The sequence below is a fragment of the Scyliorhinus torazame genome, chromosome 18 (assembly GCF_047496885.1).
Source record: "Scyliorhinus torazame isolate Kashiwa2021f chromosome 18, sScyTor2.1, whole genome shotgun sequence".
Taxonomy (NCBI): Eukaryota; Metazoa; Chordata; class Chondrichthyes; order Carcharhiniformes; family Scyliorhinidae; genus Scyliorhinus; species Scyliorhinus torazame.
The window spans coordinates 104,760,630-104,783,271 of NC_092724.1; the positions used below are offsets into that span (position 1 = coordinate 104,760,630).

At 49.5% G+C, this 22,642-nt stretch overlaps 1 protein-coding gene across 1 annotated transcript in view; it reads right to left on the reverse strand.

Annotated features, from left to right (window-relative positions):
- The window catches only part of myocd (myocardin), a 303,397-nt gene extending 298,547 nt beyond the window's left edge, over positions 1-4,850 (reverse strand). The window contains exon 1 of the mRNA XM_072483120.1: positions 4,691-4,850. The gene's annotated coding sequence lies outside the window, so the exon portion shown is untranslated. The remainder of the gene's footprint in view (positions 1-4,690) is intronic.
- Positions 4,851-22,642: the final 17,792 nt, after the last annotated feature.

Here is a 22,642-nt window from a genome sequence, read left to right on the forward strand (position 1 = left end):
TTGAGCATCGTAATCAGGCAGTATGTGGCCGTCTGTGTCGGGGTCCTTCAGCCAAGATGGCGGCATCCACGGATCGAGCGCGGTCGGGGGTGGACAAAATGGCGGCGCCCATCTCTCCCTCGTGGCGTCCGGGGTCCAAAATGGCGGCGTCCGTTGGTCACACGTGGATCGCTGGGGGGGCTGGGTCTGTGGTCCCGTTTCTTCCCTGGAGATAGCGGCGACCCCGCGGGACCTGCACACCGTCGCGTAGTGGCCTCTCTTCCCGCAGCTTTTGCAGGTAGCCGCGCGGGCCGGGCATCGCTGCCGAGGGTGTTTCGGCTGGCCGCAAAAATAGCAGCAGGGCCCCCCCGGTTGGTCTGGTGTTTTGGCCGCGCAGGTTTGCGGGGGTGGGGGGGGGTGTCGGAGAGTCGACCGCAGCGGGGGTCCACGGAGCCCAAGGGGCTGTAGTGCGGTCGGGGGCGTAGGCGCGGGCGTTACGCGAGGCCACATCGAGGGATGCCGACAGGGCCCGAGCTTCTGTAAGTCCCAGAGATTCTCTCTCCAGAAGCCTCTGGCGGATCTGGGAAGAGGCCAAACCTGCCACATACGCATCGCGGACCAGGAGCTCTGTTACCGCCGGGCAGTTGCAGTTCCGACCCAGGATCTGCAGGGCGTTATAAAACTCGTCCAGCGATTCCCCAGGAAATTGCCGTCGTGTGGCGAGCTGGTAGCGAGCAAATACCTGGTTGGCGGGCCGGATGTAGATATCCTTCAGCGCGGCGATGGCACCGGTGAAACCGTCCTCGTCCTCGATAAGGGAGTAGACGTCAGGACTCACCCTGGAATAGAGGACCTGCATCTTTTGTTCATCAGTCGGTGTGCCAGGGGCCGTTCGGAGGTAGCCCTCAAAGCATGCCATCCAGTGTTTGAAGATAGAGACCGAGTTAGCTGCTTGGGGTGCGATGCGCAGGCACTCCGGGGTAATTCGAGGCTCCATGTTCCCACGTCGTTTTCTTCAATTTAAATTCTGCTTAATAAATTGTAGCACCATCAATATGACGTGAGGCAGGTTGAGGTAATGTCAATTGAAGGCTTTATTAAGCAGAACTTTATCCCCATCAGCGTGGTTACAGAATGCAACTGCTGAGGGAAATGGAGGGAAAAACTGGGTTCTTATACCGGCATTTCTGGATGGAGTCCAGTAGGTGGCAGATCCTATCAGGACCTGGCATCCCTCCACCAATAGCCTGTCGACACGTGGTGTACCGTATTACCCCTAATACATACCACCACAGTAATCAAAGACAACAATACCCAACCCCCCTCTTCCTCCCTCCCAATGTTCAATGCCACCCCAAAAATGGCTTCTAGGGGCCCTGGTTCTACGTTTATGTGCACTACCCCGAGATGACCCTGAAAAACTCCCTCCAACAAACCGCTCACATTCCACGTAACTGTCCCGACCGGAGGTCTCTCACCCTCCCCACCCCTCCTATTCGCCATCATCATAACTGCGGGCCCTGCCCACTGAGCTTGACCCGCCCCATCCCATTGTTACCAGCAAACCACTCCTCCTCTCCCAGAATCCTCCCATCCACTACCTCTCGAAGAAACCTCACCCAGTATTGGTCCCGTACCCCACTTTTCACACTTCCTAGGCCCATCAAAACCTGTTCTGCCAGGCTCCAATGGGCACAGCCCCTCCCCCCACCACACTCCCGTTCACTTGCCACCTTGTGCTGGCTCGTGTGGAGGACCCTGCCCAGGCTCCACTCCCCTCCAATCCCCTGCCCCACCCGGACCCAGGAAAACAAAGAAATCCTCGTCAAACACAAACCCAATGCAAACACAAAAACCTCTAAAAAACCATCATTGCAAAAAATCCCAAATCCCAACTCCCACCTTGTACAATTAGCAACATGAAATAAAAAATACAACTATATACAATCTTCAACCCCCCCCCCCCCTACCCACAGTCCAAGTTCAATCCTCAGTCCCATTTCTCACTTCTGCCCCAGTCCTTCTGCTTCACAAAGGCCTCCGCCGCTTCTGCCGTTTCGAAATAAAAGTCTTTGGCGTTGTAGGTCACCCTTAACTTAGCAGGGGTCACTACGCTGAACCCCATCCCACTGTTACACAGTGTTGTCTTCACTCGACCGAAGACCACCCGCCTCCTTTCCAACTCCATGATTAAGTTCTGGTATATACGTATACCAGCTCCAGCGCACTGCACCTCCCGTTTCTGTTTTGCCCAACTCAGGACCTTCCCCTTCACGTGGTGTCTATAGAAACAAATAATCACCGCCCTTGGTGGCTCATTCACCTTTGGTTTAGGCATCCAGAACCTATTAGCCTGATCCAGTTCGTACCGGGAAGGAATCTACCCCCTCCCCAAACAGCTCCATCAGCATCTTGCAAAGTACTCCGTTGGCCTCAGGCCCTCCACCCCTTCGGGCAAGCCCACGATCCTCAGAATTTGCCTCCTAGATCTGTTTTCCAGGTCCTCCACCTTGTCTCGCAGACCCTTGTTGGCCTCCACCACCCTCTGCAGCTCCTCACCCATTGAGGTGAGCTGATCGCTGTGTTGCGACAAGGTCTCCTCCACTCCCTTCAGTTACTCACCCTTCACACTGAAGCCTTCACCGGGACAATCGCCTCCTCCACCAGCACCTTCAATGGCGCCATCATCTCCTTCCTCATCACCTCCATGTGCTTTGCGAACTGTTTTTCAGATTCCAAAACCGTCATCTCGGTCATCTTTTCTGCCGTGAACATTGCAGCCCCACCCAGCGACCCAGCCCCCGCCATCTTTCCAGTTGCCGAGCAGACCTTTCCACCCGATGGCGACCCTTCACTCTCACCCTTCCTTATGGCGGCTTTCTTTTGGTTCTTGGACATCCTCCTCCTTCCTTCACTGTGGTTAGCACTGTTGCTTCACAGTGCCAGGGTCCCAGGTTCGATTCCCGGCTTGGGTCACTGTCTGTGTGGATTCTGCATGTTCTCCCCGTGTCTGCGTGGGTTTCCTCCAGGTGCTCCGGTTTCCTTCCACAGGCCCTGAAAGATGTGCTGTTAGGTGAATTGGACATTCTGAACTCTCCCTCAGTCTACCTGAACTGACGCCGGAGTGTGGCGCCTAGGGGATTTTCACAGTAACTTCATTGCAGTGTAAGCCTACTTGTGACACTAATAAAGATTATTATTATGTTTTCCTGAACTTATTTTATGAAAAATTGCCCCAGGACCTGGGCATTAAATTCTAAAAAAAAAATCAAGCCTTGAGTGGGAGCCACCCAACATGCGACTTCCTCCTCAAAATTATAAAATATTTAGACCGCTATTTTCATTTCTAGAATGAAATGCAAGTCAGATGTTGCACCACATGTTGGAGTATTATTGCATTTAACAGTCAGCACCAGTATTGGATTTCCTGCACCGCCATTGTCACCAACTGACACACTTAACAGCACAAATAACGACAGCCGTCTGACAACGATACAATATTTTCGACAGATTGCTTTTTTGGCTAAAAAGAGGGGAAACTATTTGAGAATTAGGATAAAAGCGAATTACTGAGCAGTTGCTGGAATCCGAAACAGAAAATCTCAGCAGGTCTGACAGCATCTGTGGAGACAGAACAGAGCTAACGGCTGGGATTCTCCAGTGAGAGTCTGCCCTGGTACCGCGGCTGGTGTGGACAGCGAATTTGGCACCTAGCCAAATCCCCCACTCATTACAGCGGGACCGGAAAATCCTGCTGCCGTGGACGCACGGAGAATCCCGCCCAACATTTTGAGCCTGCATGGCTCTTTGCCATGTTTACAATTAGGATCCCCTGTTACCAAATTCTCAGTTACAAAGATTAGCGCTGCCTATTTATTAAACTGAGAAAAGTTAGGAAGGTAGGTTTATATAGTGGGAACCATTTCAGACTGTTCTATTAAAAGTAATTCTCCTCAAAATGCTTCCATTTGTTTGAAACAAATGCAAGTTAATGTAAATGTCACCACAGTCCCAAAGGACCATAGGCTGTTCTCTTCTTTGAGAGCTCTCTGTCTGGTTGGTGGTGGTTAACCTGAGGGTCACCACACCTCAGGCGAGGGGCAAGGTTGAGAAGGCCTTCATGAATCACCTCATTGGTACGGGAATTGAGCCCGCGCCTTTGTCATCGTTCTGCATCATGAATCAGCCATTCAGGCATCTGAGCTAACAGACCCCAAATGCAACTTAATATAATATAACTATAATATAATATAGATAAAGAATAGTCAAAATATATTTAGATCCCATTTTTTGACAGATCCTGTAACTGTTTGCTACATTCCTCCATTTTCTATAAGGCATCTCTTTCTTGCTGTTCCTGAAGCACAGATGAGAAGGGAATAGTGGTTCCAGCTCCCTGACTAGTCTTTTGTCATATCTTCCTGTGTAGCTTCAAATGGCTGCCAGTATTACAGAGGGGCAGGCTGCAACTCGGAGTGAGTTTCTGGTGGGAAATCTTTACTTCGAGATGCTTTCCCTATCTGCACCGGCAGCAAATTACCATGGTGAGTGTGACTGCTGGAAATTGGAGGGCATCAGCTGCCTCTAGATTAGTGGCGGGGAGAAGGGTTCAGGAGGACCTCATGAGAAAGGGAGAGGGGGGTCCTAGGGCAGCAGAGGCCATGACTTTTAAGGCTTCTACTAACTCATCAAAGGAAAGTTTTACACTTACCAGGAAGGCCTGTGTTGTCCTCTGATCAGCTGCAGACCCGCCTCTGCTGGGAGTGAAGGCCACAGTGGTTTCACCACTCAGGCCACAGTTAAAATTGCATCTGCCTGAAAAACCCTGCAGGTTAACATCACGATCAATTGGAGCCAGTTGGGATCTGAGCGGGTAAGTAACCTGTCCATTATTAACTGCCTTGTTTCCACTGGGAGGGTACAGTTAAAATAGACCTTCAAGGTATCAGCTAAAGATATGGGAAATATCAATTATGATCAATTGTGGTGTGGCTTGCCCAATGAAAAACAATGCACTCTGCATCATATCCTGTCATTATTCAGTCACTGTATACTGGAAATGCCACTTCTGGAGAGTACACAGTGCATTGATTAAGTGTTGGTGTGCTAAAATCCAGCAATGGGGGAGCTCCCTGTGCAAGTTTGAAGCGAGGGATGTGGTTGAATTAATCTGGCACTTAGGCACAAAGAATATACTCTGTTCATTTTACGACGATAAAAGACTATGGGCGGGATTTTCCGTGCAACCTGCCGTGTGTTTTGAGGCAGGGAGGGCGGCCCACCATTGCCCAGTGGCAGGATCTCCCGGTCTCGCCTTTGATAATGAGCTTTCCTGTTGAATACACCCCTCGCTGCCGGGAAACCTGCGGTGGGGGTGCGCCATTTGCCGGACCAGAAGATCCCACTCTTGTGAACGGCCAGAAAGTTCCGGCCTATGTTCCACTGTGGATCTCATCACTTAAAAAGATTATACCATCTTATACCATGATGTAAACTTGCTGAGATGGATTGTGCAAGAGCAGATGATGTAACACGAGGGATAATTCTGGGTTTCCAGCAGAAAGCATGCAGAAACCCATTTCCGCGTGAGGATGGATATTCAGTCAGTGGTGTGACAGAGTACCTGAGGCACTAGGAGGAGGGAAATGTGGCACCTGCACTTCATTTAGAAATGGAATGTGGCCCTCAGGGACAATCTTTTTAAATCAATGCATCATTTCTGTCCAAACACAAATGAACTCTACCTGCGTGAGAAATTATCACCAGCTCTTCCATTCTTACTGTTTGTCAGCTCTCCCAGTACCTTGCAGATTCTACACGTTTAACGGATGACAAATTGTTTTACTTCCAAATGAAACATTTATATATTGCTGGCAAAGTCTGATTTAAACCTGCAGCTTTGACATTCCCTCCCACTTGGTACAGTCAGTTGGTCAATTCGATCACAATTCTGCAGCACAAATTGCAATGCTCACTGTCAAAATAGGTGTAAAAACAGCCACAGATTTTATGACAGAACCTATGTTTTAAAGCACCACATTTGCCAACTCGAGGCTTCATTGTTTTAGTTGCATGTCTGTTGCCCCTCCCCACCTTTCCTTTTCTTTCCCAAAGGTGTTCTTTTGATTTAAGTTGTTTTGTTCCACAGGGTCACTTCCACTAGTTTGTCCATTTGCCCACTATTTGCTGGAGGCGAATCATAGATTATCATAGAATTTACATTGCAGAAGGAGGCCATTCGGCCCATCGAGTCTGCACCAGCTCTTGGAAAGAGCACCCTACCCAAGATCAACACCTCCACCCTATCCCCATAAGCCAGCAACCCTACACAACACTAAGGGCAATTTTGGACACTAAGGGCAATTTATCATGGCCAATCCACCTAACCTGCACATCTTTGGACTGTGGGAGGAAACCGGAGCACCCGGAGGAAACCCACGCACACACGGAGAGGATGTGCAGACTCCGCACAGACAGTGACCCAAGCCGGAATCGAACCTGGGACCCTGGAACTGTGAAGCAATTGTGCTATCCACAATGCTACCATGCTGCCCTTGGGGAGGGGATGCAAATTTCCCAGGGTTCCTGCTCTTGAAGGAGCCCAGCGAAACCTCAGTGAGTGTGCTTGTTCGTTGGACATTGGACTCGGCTGTGCCAGCCACATTAATTTATCAGCCTGAAAAGGTTGAAACATGAACCTTAATGATATCTGCCATATTAGAAGGCGACCAAAGGCTGTGCAAGTGCACAGAATCAATAAGTCGACATTTTAGAAGAGGTGAGAACATTGGCAAAAAAATATGTCTGACAGATGCAGATTATGTGGAAAAACTAAACAGAATATGCCAGCAAAAGGATGCACTGGATCATATTTGTACACCTTTTCACAACTTCAGAACATTCCAAAGCACTTAGTAACCAATGTGGTTTAGCCGCTCATGCAATATAGAAAATACGAGAGCCAATTTGTGCACAAAATCTGAAGGGCAATAATGTGCTGATAATCTGATCATCTGTTTTAATGATATTGGTTGAGGATTAAACACAGTCCAGGGTCGAGCTATCTTCAAAATAGTGCTGAGGGATCTTTTACATGTCAACTATTTTTTCTTTATTCTGTGACAGGCTGTGAATGTTACTGACAAGGACAGCATTTTTGCGCATCCTTAATTGCCCTTGGATTGCTGGGCCATTTCAGAGGGCAGTTAAGTGTCAACCCCACTGGTGAGGTGCTGGAGCCAAATGTAGGCCAGACCAAGTAAGGACGGCAGATTCCACGATGAGTCCAGCTCCAACAACACTCAAGAAGCTCAACATCATCCAGGACAAAGCAGCCTATTGATTGCTCCCCCTTCCACAAAAATTCAAACCCTCCACCACTGACGAACAGTGGCAGCTGTGTGTACCGTTTATAAGATGCACTGCAGTAACTCACCAAGGTTCCTCAAACAGCACCTTGCAAACCCACGACCACTACCATCGAGAACGACAAGAATGGCAGATACCTGGAAATCCCACCACCTGGAGGTCCCCCCCCACTCCAAGTCACTCACCACTCTGACTTGGAAATATATCGCAGTTCCTTCACTGTCACTGGGGCAGCATTCTAGAACTCCCACCCCAGCAGCACTACCTACACCTCAAGGACTGCAGCGGTTCAAGAAGGCAAATCACTACCACCTTCTGAAGGGCAACTAGGGATGGGCAATAAATGCTGGCCTACCCAGTGACGCTCACATCCCGTAAATTAATTTTAAAGAATCAGACTTTCAGCTTGTCGATTTATGGAGACTCTACATTTTTGCGTTCTGCTACAAATGAGTGGATCAAGTGGAACCAGATCTGATTCTTGACCTGCTTGACGTTAGCTATCGCCTTACAATCACTTGTTCCCATTACAAGGCGCTTTGGAACCTGCACCAATGATCTGAGGTAACAGAAGACTCCTGATGACATGTCTCATTCTGCTTGAAGAAAATATATACCAGCAAGTAACAGATTAGGATCTTTTTTTTTAATAAAGCAATTCCAGAATATTATTTTGATTGTGCAGCAAATATAAAATACTGGTAAAAGGGTGAATCTAATCCAATTAGTCAGTAAGAAATTTGTTTAAGGTCACATCAGCTCTTGGCACAGAATAGCAGATGGCCTTTTGGTCTCCTATTTCATTGCTCATATTCAGTTACAGGTTGCCCTTGTGATATCCCATTGCACTATTTATGAGTATTAGTCACTGCACAACACTGACTAGCACTTAAGTTGGGATAGTCAGACTACAACTGGTTTTATTATTTCATTGCAGTTATCTTGTCCTCGTTTGCATTGAGCAAGTGCCACCATTTCAAATACTATAAATGTGCAGAGAGCTCCATTATGAAGGACACAGAACTGAGCAGCTGCCTCATCTACACCAAGAAGTCAAAACATGCTAGCTCCTGTATTAATAAACTGCTTACAGAAATATTCAGTTATGTTCGAAAGGCAGTTTGGAAGTTGGAGGTCATTAAAATAAACTCTTCTTAAGATCGAGAATATCCCCAAAAGTGCTGATTCTACAATTATTGGTTTAGTTACTCGGGTCAAAAGCAATGGCCAGACTTTTCTGGCTGTTCCCGCTGGCAGGATCTTTGGGTTTCCCGGCGGCAGGGAGTGCATAAAACGGGAAACCCTGTTGACAGCGGTGGGACTTTTCTGGCTCATGATGTGTTGGGTGCTCTGCTACACAGACGAACCAACACGGTTGCGGATGGTACAACTCGGTTTTATTACTAACATATATTTACAGTGGTAAACTGGTTACTGAGGTTTGATCATAACCCTTGAATCTGTGGACCTATTCCTAACACTATCTTGGAGTGGCACTCAGCACATGGTGGATGTCTGAGTGGCTTGCTGTGAGCTCTGTGCCCTGAGCTGTCTCCTGCTGGAATGCCCGGGAAGTGTCGTGTTCCCCGTTTTATAGTGCGTATGCTCTTGCCTGTGATTGGCTGTGGTGTTGTGTGTGTATTGATTGGTCCGTTGATCTGTCCATCAGTATGTATGTATGTTTGCACCATGATGTTTACCTGAATATCATGACAGCTAACAGCAGTCCATCTCCGCCGCCATGAATCACACAGTGGGAGGCGTGGAAAATCCCACCCAGTGGGTAGAATTTCCATGGAAATCTCCTGCTTTCCTGCTTCAATCCAGGTAGACTGTAAACACACACTTCTCTGGGGCTTCAGTTGATTTCCCGCCAATTTATGGATTGATTGGGAGTGCCAATGTCCCAACAAGAAATTTCCAGGGGAGGATTTTATGGGGGTGGGGGTACAGATTTCCTGCCCCTCGACCGAAAAGTCCATTGTCAGCCTGGCAATGGGCCATCAGAGTGTGACTTCCACCCCTCAGTGAAGTGGGGGTGGGGAGTGGGGGGGTGGGGGGCGGGGGGGGGGGGGGGGGCGGTATGAGGCAAAGGGAGGGGGTGTAAAATTCACCTCCGGATGCTTGTTTCCTAATATCAGTGCCATTTGAAGTGTGCAAGTTATTTTAGGAATGGGCTTCCCGAACTTGGGGCGTCATTCTCCGCCGGCGGGAGTCTCCGTTTTGCCGGCGCCCGGGGGATTCCTGACGGCGTGGGGCTAGGCTGCCCCACAATGGGAAACCCCATTGACCGGCCGGTGTTACGGAGACTCCCGCCGGCCGGTCGGGGCAGAAATGTGGCGGGGCGGGTAGGAGAATTTCGCCCTTGATTCTTAAGAATAAGGGGCGAACTTCTCCGGAAACGGCGTGATGTCCGCCGACTGGCGCCCAAAACGGCGCAAATCAGACGGGCATCGCGCCGCCCCAAAGGTGCGGAATGCTCTGCATCTTTGGGGGCCGAGCCCCAACCTTAAGGGGCTAGGTCGGCGCCGGACGAATTTCTGCCCCGCCAGCTGGCGGAAAAGGGGCGAGATTCTCCGACCCCCCGCCGGGTCGGAGAATCGCCGGGGGCTGGCGTGAATCCCGCCCCCGCCGGTTGCCGAAGTCTCCGGCACCGGAGATTCGGCGGGGGCGGGAATCGCGCCGCGCCGGTTGGCGGGCCCCCCTGCTCGTTTCTCCAGCCCGGATGGGCCGAAGCCCCACCGCTAAAATGCCTGTCCCGCCAGCGTAGATTAGACCACCTACCTTACCGACGGGACAAGGCGGCGCGGGCGGGCTCCGGGGTCCTGGGGGGAGGGGGCGCAGGTCGATCTGGCCCCGGGGGGTGCCCCCACGGTGGCCTGGCCCGCGATCGGGGCCCACCGATCCGTGGGCAGGCCTGTGCCGTGGGGGCACTCTTTCCCTTCCGCATCCGCCACGGTCTCCACCATGGCGGAGGCAGAAGAGACTCCCTCCACTGCGCATGCGCGGGAATGCCGTCAGCGGTTGCTGACGCGCCCGCGCATGCGCCGCCCGGAGATGTCATTTCCGCGCCAGCTAAGAGACCTGCGCAGCTGCATAACCAAGCGAATGGTCCACTGCAAAGGTAAGTGAGGGGGAGAGATTGACGACCTGGTTGAATGTGGCGAGAGGACAAATGAGGGGAAACAGAGGCGAAAAAAGGCCCAAGGTTTCATTGTTGGACAAGGAGGAGAAATCTTTCTAAACCATAAAGAAATTGTAGGAAAATGCTTCATGAAGCACTTACCCACACAAACATCAAACAAACCATTATTTGCAGCAAACTACCCAGCCTTCAGAACAGTGACCACGACACCACACAACCCTGCCGTGGCAATCTCTGCAAGACGTGCCAGATCATCAACATGGATACCACCATTACACGTGAGAACACCACCCACCAGGTACATGGTACATACTCGTGCGACTCGGCCAACGTTGTCTACCTCATACGCTGCAGGAAAGGATGTCCCGAAGCGTGGTACATTGGCGAGACCATGCAGACGCTGCGACAACGAATGAGTGGACATCGTGCTACAATCACCAGGCAGGAATGTTCCCTTCCAGTCGGGGAACACTTCAGCAGTCAAGGGCATTCAGCCTCTGATCTCCGGGTAAGCGTTCTCCAAGGTGGCCTTCAGGCCACGCAACAACGCAGAATCGCCGAGCAGAAACTTATAGCCAAGTTCCGCACACATGAGTGCGGCCTCAACTGGGACCTGGGATTCATGTCGCATTACATTCATCCCCCACCATCTGGCCTGCAAAATCCTACCAACTGTCCTGGCTTGACACAATTCACACCTCTTTAACCTGGGGTTACCCCATCTCTGGATCTGTAAAGATTTAATCACCTGCTAATGCTCGCATTCCAAGCATTGTCTGGCATCTTTGAATCTGTCTAAATATATGTTTCTGGAACATACCTCTTCATTCACCTGAGGAAGGATCAGTGCTCCGAAAGCTAGTGACATCGAAACAAACCTGTTGGACTTTAACCTGGTGTTGTAAGACTTCTTACCATACAATACCAGGTTGGAAGACACTAGCACAAATCTAAAGCAACTACTTTCAAAAAAAGTGTTGCACTTAACACCATTGATACAGTCTATAGAGGGTACCAAGGAATTTTTAATGCAGTACTACTATTATCCTTCCACAGATTGTGCAGGAACTTTGGGTCAGGATGGGCTGCTCATTGTGCTTTTTTTGAGCAACAGTGAAATTCCAAGAGCAGGAGTTGGTTATTTGAGCTTGTTCTGTCATTCAATTTGCTGACGTTTCTATTCTGTATCTTTACTCCCATCCGTTTATCTTTATTCTTTATATCAATAATCTATCAACCTGAGATTTGTGGGAAGAGAGTAACAGATTTCCACCATCCTTATTGTGAAGAACTACATCCTGACCTCACCCCTGAATGGCCTAGATTGAATTTTAAGTGCATTCCCCCTTGTTGTGAACCCTCCCCCTGTCCATCCCCCACCAGAGGAAATAATTTCACCTATCAAATTCTTCCACTTGGATCTGCTGCTCCCCACCCCTGGGGTTTCCAGTCTCGGTAACATGACACCTCATTTATATGGGGTCAAGGGGCACCTGATTTTTAAAATTTATTCAGTGATGGGATGAGGGCGTTGCTGGCAATGTCAGTATTAATTGTCCATCCCTAACTTCCCTTGAGAAGGTGGTGGTGAGCCCCCTTCGTGAATCGCTGCCATCCACATGGTGCAGGTACACCCGCGATGATGTTAGTGAGGCCCTGTTCCAGTCATTTCACCCAGCCAGAGTAAAGAAACAGCAACATAGTTCCAAGTCATGTGGCTTGGAGGGGGGCTTGCAAGTGGTGGTCTGCCCATGCATCTGCTGCCCTTGTCCTTCAAAGTGGTGGAGGACTCGTGTTTGAACCTTTGACACTGTGGTGCATAATCTACTGCTTATGTACCCCAACAATTCACCGTGACAATTGGTGACTGCACACCACTGGGGACTGGCTTCCCCAATTTGCACTTTCAGCCCTCCTGGAAGAGGGCCAATCAAACTTGTAAAGAAGAATTATTGGCTGTTCCTTCACGCAATTCTGGTTGCTCGTCTCACCTTGTCCCTCCCTCACCCGTCCCCTCCAGTGGAACCCACCTACATCCGTCTGAGAGAAGGAATGCTTAATCTCATTCTGTGTGCTGGACTCCAGTTGAAAATTAAAAAAATGAAATGAAAATCGCTTATTGTCGCAAGTAGGCTTCAAATGAAGTTACTGTGAAAAGCCCCTAGTCGCCACATTCCGGCGCCTGTTCAAGTCTGACTGGGAAATCTGAGAATCAATAGGCCCTGTTGGGTTGGCCAACCCCTGGAGGATTGCCCTGGAGTCACCCAGAATTAAAGATTAGTCACCTGAGCACGGCTGCGAGCAGCTTGACTAAAAGAAAATTGGTGTGCCAAAGAAAATGTATTTTTCTCACATTTTCTTTGAGCACTTTTATTTACTAGTTAGAAAAATTTGAAGCTGAAGAGGGGTGGGGGGAAGCGCTGCAGCATCTAATGGAGGTCATGTGATGGAACCTTCAGGATTCCCATTCCAAAGATAGTAAATAGCATGCAATGCCAGGGTCAGGTTCTATGTCATGTTCAGCATCCGAAAGGCTATATTTTCCTGATCAGTGTTAAATAGTTTAAAATGAATGGGTTAACGCGGGCATTTCCACTCTTCTTTGCATCTCGGCTTACAACTCGTGATGGAATTTCGAGGAGATACCCTCATCTAGTGGGGAACCAAATTAATAACTGTGCTGTCCACAGCCAAAGCCACCACACAAAATCTGATCACGGCCAGCATCAGGCACACAAGAGATCGGGCCCATGTTGCATACATCTGCTGGTGCTGACTCGGGCACCATGCTATATTCACGCTGCATGATCATTTCAATCACACGGGTGTGCAGCTAGTGCTACCTGGTCTACACATTGATTGCACGCTTGTTAGGTAATGGGTTAATCTGAGACATTGATGGCACTATTCAAAAGCATCTCTTTTTAAAAATAAATTTAGAGTACTCCATTCATTTTTCCAACTAAGGGGTAATTTAGCATATTCAATTCACCTACCTTCCACATCTTTGTGTTGTGGGGGTGAAACCCACGCAAACACTGTCAAAAGCATCACTTAAAGGGGGGGTGCAGTTTAACTGCAGACACAAAATACTGACTCTAACCAACAGAAACATGGCTGAAACCACTGCTGAGAAAGCCCCAAGGTTCTTAAATGCAGTGGGTTGATTAGAAGGAACCTGCATGGATTTCTAAAGGGGGATGTCATGTTGAACTAATTTGCCGGAAGATTTTGCGAAGGTAACAGAAAGGGGACGATGAGGGTAATGTATGTTGTTGCGCTGTACGCGGATTTTCAGAAAGCATTCGATGCAGTGCCACACAACTGACTTTTGAGAAAACCTATAGCCCACGGAATAAAAGGGACAGGAGGCTGAATAATAGGAAGCAGAAAGTAATGGTCAATGGATATTTTTCGGACTGGAGGAAGGTTTGTATTGGTGACCAAGGGGTCAGTATTGTGATCCTTGTTTTTCCTGATATATATTAATGATCTAAATATTCAATGAATGGCAGCACACTGGGAGATCCTGAGGAACAAGGAGACCTTGGTGTGTTTGTAAATAGATTTCTAAAGGCAGAAGGGAAGGTTAATAGGGTGGTGAAAAAGGCATATGATACACTTGCCTTTATCAATCGTGGCATAGTACAAAAGCATGAAGTCATGTTGGAGTTATATAGAACATTGGTGAGGCTACTGCAGGAGTACTGTGTGCAGTTCTGGTCGCCACATTATAGGAAGGATGTGAATGCACTGGAGCGGGTGCAGAGGCGTTTCACCAGCATGTTGTTTGGGATGGAACATTTTAGTTATGAAGAGATGTTGGATAGGCTTGGGTTGTTTTCGCTGGAGCAGGGTGGCCTGATCGAGGTGTACAAGATTATGAGGGGCATGGACCGGGTGGATAGGAAACAGCTGTTCCCCTTAGTTGAAGGGTCGGTTACAAGGGTACACAAGTTCAAGGTGAGGGGTGGGAGGTTCAGGGGGGATTTGAGGAAACACCTTTTTACCCAGAGGGTGGTGATGGTCTGGAACACACTGCTTGGGAGGGTGGTATAGGCGGGTTGCCTCACATCCTTTAAAAAGTATCTGGATGAGTACTTGGCATGTCATAATATTCAAGGTTTTGGGCCAAGTGCTGGCAAATGGGATTAGGATTGGCAGATCAGGTGCCTTCATGTGGCAGTGCAGACTTGATGGGCCGAAGGACCTTTTCTGCGTTGTATTATTCTGAGATTCTGTGATTATGTGATAGATCTTGATGTGCAGATGACAATTAAAAAATTTACAGATGATACAAAACTTGGAAGTAAACTGTGAAGAGGAGGGTATAGAACTTCAAAAGGACATTGACAAGTTTGCCCAAGGGAAATATTTGGGACGTCCGGTGGTGGTGGCCACGTTGAAGATATGGAGGCAATTTCGGCAGCACTTTCAGCTTGTGAGGGGATGGACGTGGATGCCGATCCGAGGGAATCATGGGTTTGAGCCAGCGAGGTTGGGTGCTAGTTTTCGGGGTTGGGAGGTGTGAGGGGTGATGGAAACTCGCGGTTTGCAAGTTTGGGGAGAAGTCTGCGGTCCTGCGGGCTGAGGGCTTTAGGTATACACAGGTGCGGGATTTCGTGCAGAAGGTTTTCCAGACTTTTCCGGTGGCACCACCCTCCTCGCTGTTGGAGGGGGTGCTTTCGTTGACGGGGCTGGAGGGGGGGCCATCTCGGCGATCTACGGGAGGAAATTGGAGGAGGATGTGGCATCTCTGGAGGGGGCGAAGGCCAGGTGGGAGGAGGAGCTGGGGTTGGTGTTGGAGGAGGGGTACTTTGGAGGGTGAATGCCTCAGCCTCATGTGCGAGACTGGGCTTGCTACAGCTAAAGGTGATACATAGAGCGCACTTGATGAAGTCGAGGATGAGCCGGCTGTTTGACAGGTGGAGGACATTTGTGAGCGGTGTGGGATATGTTCTGGTCCTGCCCTAAGTTGTGGAAATTTTCAGGACCATGTCGGTGATCTTGCATGTGCATTTGGAGCACAGTCCCCTGGGGGCCATATTTGGGGTGTTGGACTTGCCAGAGTTGCAGACGGGAGTCACTCACCTGATGAAGGAGCGACGCTCCGAAAGCTAGTGATTCCAAACAAACCTGTTGGACTTTAACCTGGTGTTCTAAGACTTCTTACTGGAAGATACAGAGGGGCTGCATTAAGATATAGACAGGTTAAGTGAGTGGGCAACAAGATGGCAGATGGATTATAATGTAGGTAAATGTGAAGTTATCCACTTTGGTCAAAAGTGTCATAATATACACCAGTATATCATGGTGCAGACACATACTGATGGACACACAGTGGGACCAATCAACATACACAACACCGCAGCCAATCACCAGTGAGAGCACACGCACTATAAAGACAGGGGATACCAGAGTTCCCGCTCATTCGAGTAGCAGCTAGCTAGGAGCACAGAGCTCACAACCTGCAACACAGACATTCACCATGTGCTGAGTGCATTAACTGCTTAGGACAAGGCAAAGGTCTTTAGTTAAAGCTGGTATTGTATTTACCCACAGTTCAAGTATGTTTAAATAGTTAATCTTTCAATAAAATAGTGTTTCACTACTTCAAGTGTTGGTGACCTGTATGTGATCCAGAACACCCAACACATCATGATACCAGGGGTGGTTGCATACTAGCACTTCTTAGACCTACCTACAAGTGATCTGCCTTCCGCCAGCATTCCGTCATTCTGCAACATGGACAACATCAGCCCGCCGCCGCCGCTCCGCATCGCCGGCAACCTCGGGGCCAACTGGAAGATTTTCAAACAGGGCTTCCAGCTCTACCTCGAAGCCACGGACAGGGAGGGCGCCTCGGACACCAGAAAGATTGCTCTTCTCCTCTCCACTGCCGGGGACCATGCCATCCATATCTTCAACTCTCTCATCTTTGCAGATGATGAAGACACGACGAAGTTCAAGACAGTTCTCCTCAAATTTGATACTCACTGCAGCGTAGAGGTGAATGAAAGTTTTGAATGCTACATGTTCCAGCAGCATTTGCAGGGTAAGGACGAACCTTTCCAATCCTTTTTAACGCACCTCCGCATCCTTGTGCAATCTTGCAGCTACGGGCCCACCACCGACTCCATGATACGCGACCAGATCGTTTTCGGTGTTCAGTCAGACCCCCTACGTCAGCAGCTCCTCAAAGTAAAGCAACTCACCCTAGCGACCGCCATCGAGACCTGTGTCCTACATGAAAATGCCACCAGTAAGTACTCCCATATGCAAGCGGCTGAAACGGCACGGCAAGGTCCCCACGAGGCGGAACGGGTCCAAGTGATTGAACATCTCCAGTGCCTCAGCCTGGATGAGGGCGGCCATTTCGCGCACTTTTCGCGGACTCCCACACTTGTACGCACCAAACGTGGCGACGGCGACCTGGAGGAACGTAATGCGCAGGCACGCACCATGCAGGACCGCACCGCGCATGCGCGGTGGCGCAGCAAACGTGCTGATGTCACAATGTGCGGCAACTGTGGCTCCGCCCATTTAAAGCAGCAATGCCCCGCAAAATCTCGGCAATGCCTACGGTGTGGCAGACTTGGCCACTATGCTGCCTGCTGTCGAGCAGCTCAGCCTGCCAATTCATATCACTTCAGCCAGCCTCGCAGGAATGTTCGGGCAATTTAACCCACGGTCACTGAGTCCGATTCTGACCTCCCACACAGCAGTGACACCGAGGACCCGAAGGCGCCTTTTCGAGTCGGTGTCGTAACGAAAAACAGGCTGTCCCCGAAGCAAAGAGACCAGCTGCTGTGGGTGTACAGCATCGATCCAGACGATGAGTGGTGTGCCACCCTGATGGTCAACCGGTCCCAAATACGATTCCGCCTGGACACTGGTGCCTCCGCCAATCTAATGACGTGGTCTGCTTTCCAAAGCCTTCGTGTCAAACCAACCATTCTCCCATCGGCCTGCCAGCTATTGGACTACAATGGCAACATCGTTCCTGCAACCGGCTCATGCCAACTCGAAGTGACGCACAAGTCACGAAAAGCCATCCTTCCTTTCGAGATTGTGGGCTCCTCGAAGGACTCTCTGCTTGGAGCACAGGCATGCAAATTGTTAAACCTCGTTCAAAGAGTTCACTCTCGCTCTCCTGACGACACGTCTGCCTTCCAGGATGCTGACTTCAGGGCGCAACTCAACGCCATCATCGACCAGCACCGCAACGTCTTCGAAGGCATGGGCACGCTCCCATATACGTACAAGATCATACTCAAACAGAACGCCACGCCTGTGGTGCATGCACTTCGCAGAGTCCCAGCACCCCTCAAGGACTGCCTCAAGCAGCAGCTGCAGGACCTCCAAGACCAAGGAGTGATCTCCAGAGTTACGGAACCAACCGACTGGGTCAGTTCCATGGTGTGCGTAAAGAAGCCTTCCGGCGAGCTCAGAATCTGCATTGATCCAAAGGATCGGATTCGCAACATAATGAGGGAGCATTACCCAATCCCCAAGCGTGAAGAGATCACATGCGTGATGGCTCGGGCCAAGCTCTTCACCAAACTTGACGCCTCGAAAGGATTCTGGCAAATTCAACTAGACAGATCCAGCAGGAAACTGTGTACCTTTAACACCCCTTTTGGCAGATATTGTTACAACAGGATGCCGTTTGGGATCATATCAGCGTCAGAAGTATTCCACAGGATCATGGAACAAATGATGGAAGGCATTGAAGGTGTTCGCGTCTATGTTGACGACATAATCATTTGGTCCACCACCCCGCAGGAGCATATCAGTCGCCTCCAGCGCGTGTTCAAATGCATACGGGAGCAGGGCCTACGCCTCAACAGAGCCAAATGCTCTTTCGGCCAGACAGAATTCAAGTTCCTAGGGGACCACATCTCCCAGTTGGGTGTGCGGCCGGATGCGGACAAGGTGGCTGCCATCACAGCCATGAAAAAGCCAGAGGACAAGAAGGCGGCCCTCCGATTTCTGGGCATGGTCATCTTCCTAGGGAAGTTCATCCCTAACCTCACCTCTCATACCACAGCTCTCAGGAACCTGGCCAGGAAGACGCCAGACTTCCAATGGCTTCCTGCCCACGAGCGCGAATGGAGAGAATTTAAAACCAAACTTACCACGGCCCCGGTATTGGCTTTTTTTGATCCAGCGAAAGAGACAAAAAATTTTGACCGATGCCAGCCAATCTGGCATTGGGGCAGTGCTCCTGCAACGCGATGAGGCCTTATCATGGGCCCCCGTTGCATATGCGTCGCGCGCCATGACCCCCACAGAACAGCGCTACGCGCAGATAGAAAAGGAGTGCCTGGGCCTGTTGACCGGTGTCGTCAAATTTCATGATTATGTGTACTGCCTTCCCCAATTCACCGTCAAGACCGACCATCGCCCGCTGGTCAATATAATACAAAAAGACTTGAACGACATGACGCCTCGCCTCCAGCGCATTCTGCTCAAACCCCGGCGATACGACTTTCAGCTCGTATACACCCCGGGCAAAGACCTGATCATAGCCGACGCTCTGTCCAGGGCAGTCAACACCCCGTGTGACCCAGCGGGATTCGTCTGCCAGGTTGACGCCCATGTGGCCTTCGTGGCCTCCAATCTACTGGCCACGGATGAACGCCTCATCCACATTCGCCGCGAGACTGCGGCTGACCCCCTGCTACAGCGTATCATGTGCCACCTAACAGACGGGTGGCTCAAGGGCCAATGCCCGCAGTTCTACAACATCAGAGACGATCTGGCGGTAGTCGATGGTGTCCTCCTGAAGCTGGACCGCATTGTTATCCCGCACAGCATGCGCCAGCTCGTCTTGGATCAGCTACACGAGGGCCATCTTGGCGTGGAAACGTGCCGCCGACGGGCCCGAGAGGCAGTGTACTGGCCCGGCATCAGTGACGACATCGCCAACACAGTGCTCAACTGCCCCACCTGTCAGCGGTTCCAGCCGGCCCAACCACGTGAGACCCTACAGCCCCATGAGTTGATCACGTCCCCTTGGTCCAAGGTCGGCATCGACCTGTTCCATGCACTGGGCAGCGACTATGTTCTGATTGTAGACTATTTTTCAAACTACCCGGAGGTGGTACGTTTGCACGACATCACATTGTCTGCAGTCATCCGTGCCTGTAAGGACACCTTTGCTCGTCACGGCATCCCACTCACTGTGATGTCAGACAATGGCCCCTGCTTCACAAGCCGGGAATGGTCCAACTTTGCCAGGAGGTACAACTTTGTGCATGTGACATCCAGTCCCCTGTACCGCCAATCCAATGGCAAAGCAGAGAAGGGCGTCCACATAGTCAAACGGCTCCTCTGCAAGGCTGCCGATGTGGGATCCGACTTCTACCTCGCCCTGTTGGCTTATCGCTCGGCCCCACTGTGCACTGGCCTGTCGCCAGCCCAGCTGCTCATGGGTCGCACACTGAGGACAACGGTGCCGTCCATTCAGGCCCCAGACCGCAACCACGTTCCGGTCCTTCAACGAATGCGACTGTCTCGTGCACTGTCTGCGAAGTGCATGCACCACAGGCGTGGCTCATGACGCCCGTGCAGCTGATCTCCCTGCTCTGGCTCCAGATGACAACGTCCGCATCCATCTTCTGGATGGTGGCTGGTCTGAAACTGCTGTGGTTCTTCGGCAGGTGGCTCCCCGCTCGTTCCTGGTTCGTCTACCGGATTGTTCCATTCTGCGCCGTAATCGGCGTGCCCTTCGTCTCGTTCCGCACTCGCTACGTGAACCTCCACCAGTGCCACGCCCTCCTGTTGTCCCTGACCTGGACTATGCAGAGATTCCGGTTACCCTGCATCCTCCTCACTCTGACGCAGTCCAGCCCGCTCCTCAGCTGTTGGCTCCTGACCCACCCTTGAGGCGGTCAAGCAGAATTCGTCGCCCACCTCAGAGACCTGATTTGTGAACTTTGCATTAATGGACTCTCTGGTCTGTTCTGTTCTTCCATTTAATCGTTCAAGTGGTTTGTATATAGTGTTCATCTCGTTATTTGTGTGACACACTGTTTTTTTTCTGCACCAGGCACCTTCCCATGTAAATAGCTTAGTTTTATGTACATAGTCCTGTAAATATTTCGCACACACATAGTCAGGAACATTCACCACACACTATTTATTGTCACGCAGGCACATTTTTTTATATAAAAGGGGGGATGTCATAATATACACCAGTATATCATGGTGCAGACACACACTGATGGACACACAGTGGGACCAATCAACATACACAACACCGCAGCCAATCATCAGTGAGAGCACACGCACTATAAAGACAGGGGGCATCAGAGTTCCCGTTCATTCGAGTAGCAGCTAGCTCGGAGCACAGAGCTCACAGCCTGCAAACCAGACATTCACCATGTGCTGAGTGCATCAAATGGTTCGGACAAGGCAAAGGTCTTTAGTTAAAGTTGGTATCGTATTTACCCACAGTTCAAGTATGTTTAAATAGTTAACTTTTTAATAAAATAGTGTTGCACTACTTCAAGTGTTGGTGACCTGTATGTGATCCAGAATACCCAACACATCAGAAAGGATAGAAGAGCTGCATAATTTTTTTTAATGTGAGAAACCTGTAAGTGTTGATGTTCAAAAAGAGACTTGGATTTTTCAAACAGAAAGACAAGAAATTAACATAGAAGTCCAGCAAGCACTTAGTAAGGTAAGTGACATATTGATGTTTATTGCAACGTGATTGGAGTACAGGAATAAAGAAGTCTTGCTAGAGTTGCACAGGGTTTCTGTGAGACCGCATCTGGAGTAATGCGTGTCGTTTTGATCTCCACATTTAAGAAAAGATATGTTTGCACAGGAGGCGGTAAAGCAAAGGTTCACTCAATTGGTCCCTGGAATGAGAGGGCTGTCCTCTGATGAGAGGCTGAGTAAATTGTGTCTATTTTCCCTGGAATTTAGAAGAATGAGAGACAGTCTCAGCAAAACAAACATGCTTCTGAAGGGATTTAATAGGGTGGACACAGAAATTATTTCCACTGATAGCGCATCTAAAACACGGAGGCATAGCCTCAGGATAAGAGGCTGAGATGAGGGGAAATTACTTCAAAGAGTTGTGGATCTTTGGAGTTCTCTGCCTCAGATTACATGATCTGATAACTGATTACATTTAAGGTTCGGATAGACAGACTTTTGGTCTCTCAGAGAATGAAGGGTTGTGGGAGATGCGCAGGGAAGTGGAGCAGAAGCCCAAGATCAGCAATGATCGTATTGAATGTGGAGCAGGCCCGACCAGCTATATGGTCAACTCTTGCTCCTATTTCGTGTGGTCTTGTGATCCATAGTTGATTCCATGAAGAGATAGATGCAGTGTGCAGGTTATAAAAATAATTCAATCTTCCTGTCAGATCTGTGAACTGATGTTCAGTTTAGTACAAACTTATTTTTCTATATGCCCACGCTCCAGTCAGTTAAATGTGGCTATTGTTCCATCACCTGTCCTATCCCATATCCTGTGCCGTTATCCATCACCAGTTACCAATGATCACATACCAAGAGCCCCAAAACACGTTGGCACAGAAAATATGGAAAAGCTCATTTTCTTTTATATAAGCAGTGCAGCCTGTAGCCATAGCTGCCTGCGTGAGGTGCTTAACTGTCAGATATCAAAATGTTTACTTTGTTCCTTTTTTAAAATATACAGTGTTTAACGAACTACTCCACTTAAGAGGACTGTTTACCTCCATGTGCTCATTTTCAGTTTAATTCATAATAGCGCAGACAGCCCTGACAAGCGCACTTTTAGTTAACAGCATATCTTTTTCCTCGTGAATTCTAGTTACTCGCAATCAACCCTGCTGGATGGTGGATTGTCATCAAGAACGTTTCTGAAAATGTGTCCATGTATGTATGCTGCAATCCAAAGGGGAAAAGGAAATTTGGCTATCGTGGTTGCCCTTCAGCAACATTTCTGCTTCTATTTCATACCGTGCAACCATAAAGGAATTAAAAATATAATTTCTGTTCTAAAAATAAAGCAATGAGGCATCTCCTAAATAAAGGCAAGTGACTGCAGTGCATAAAACATGTTTTTTATTAGCCTTGTGGATTTGAAAATATTCGAGCTTTCTTGTGAGCACAATAACAGCTCAATTGTTAAATCGGAAGAAT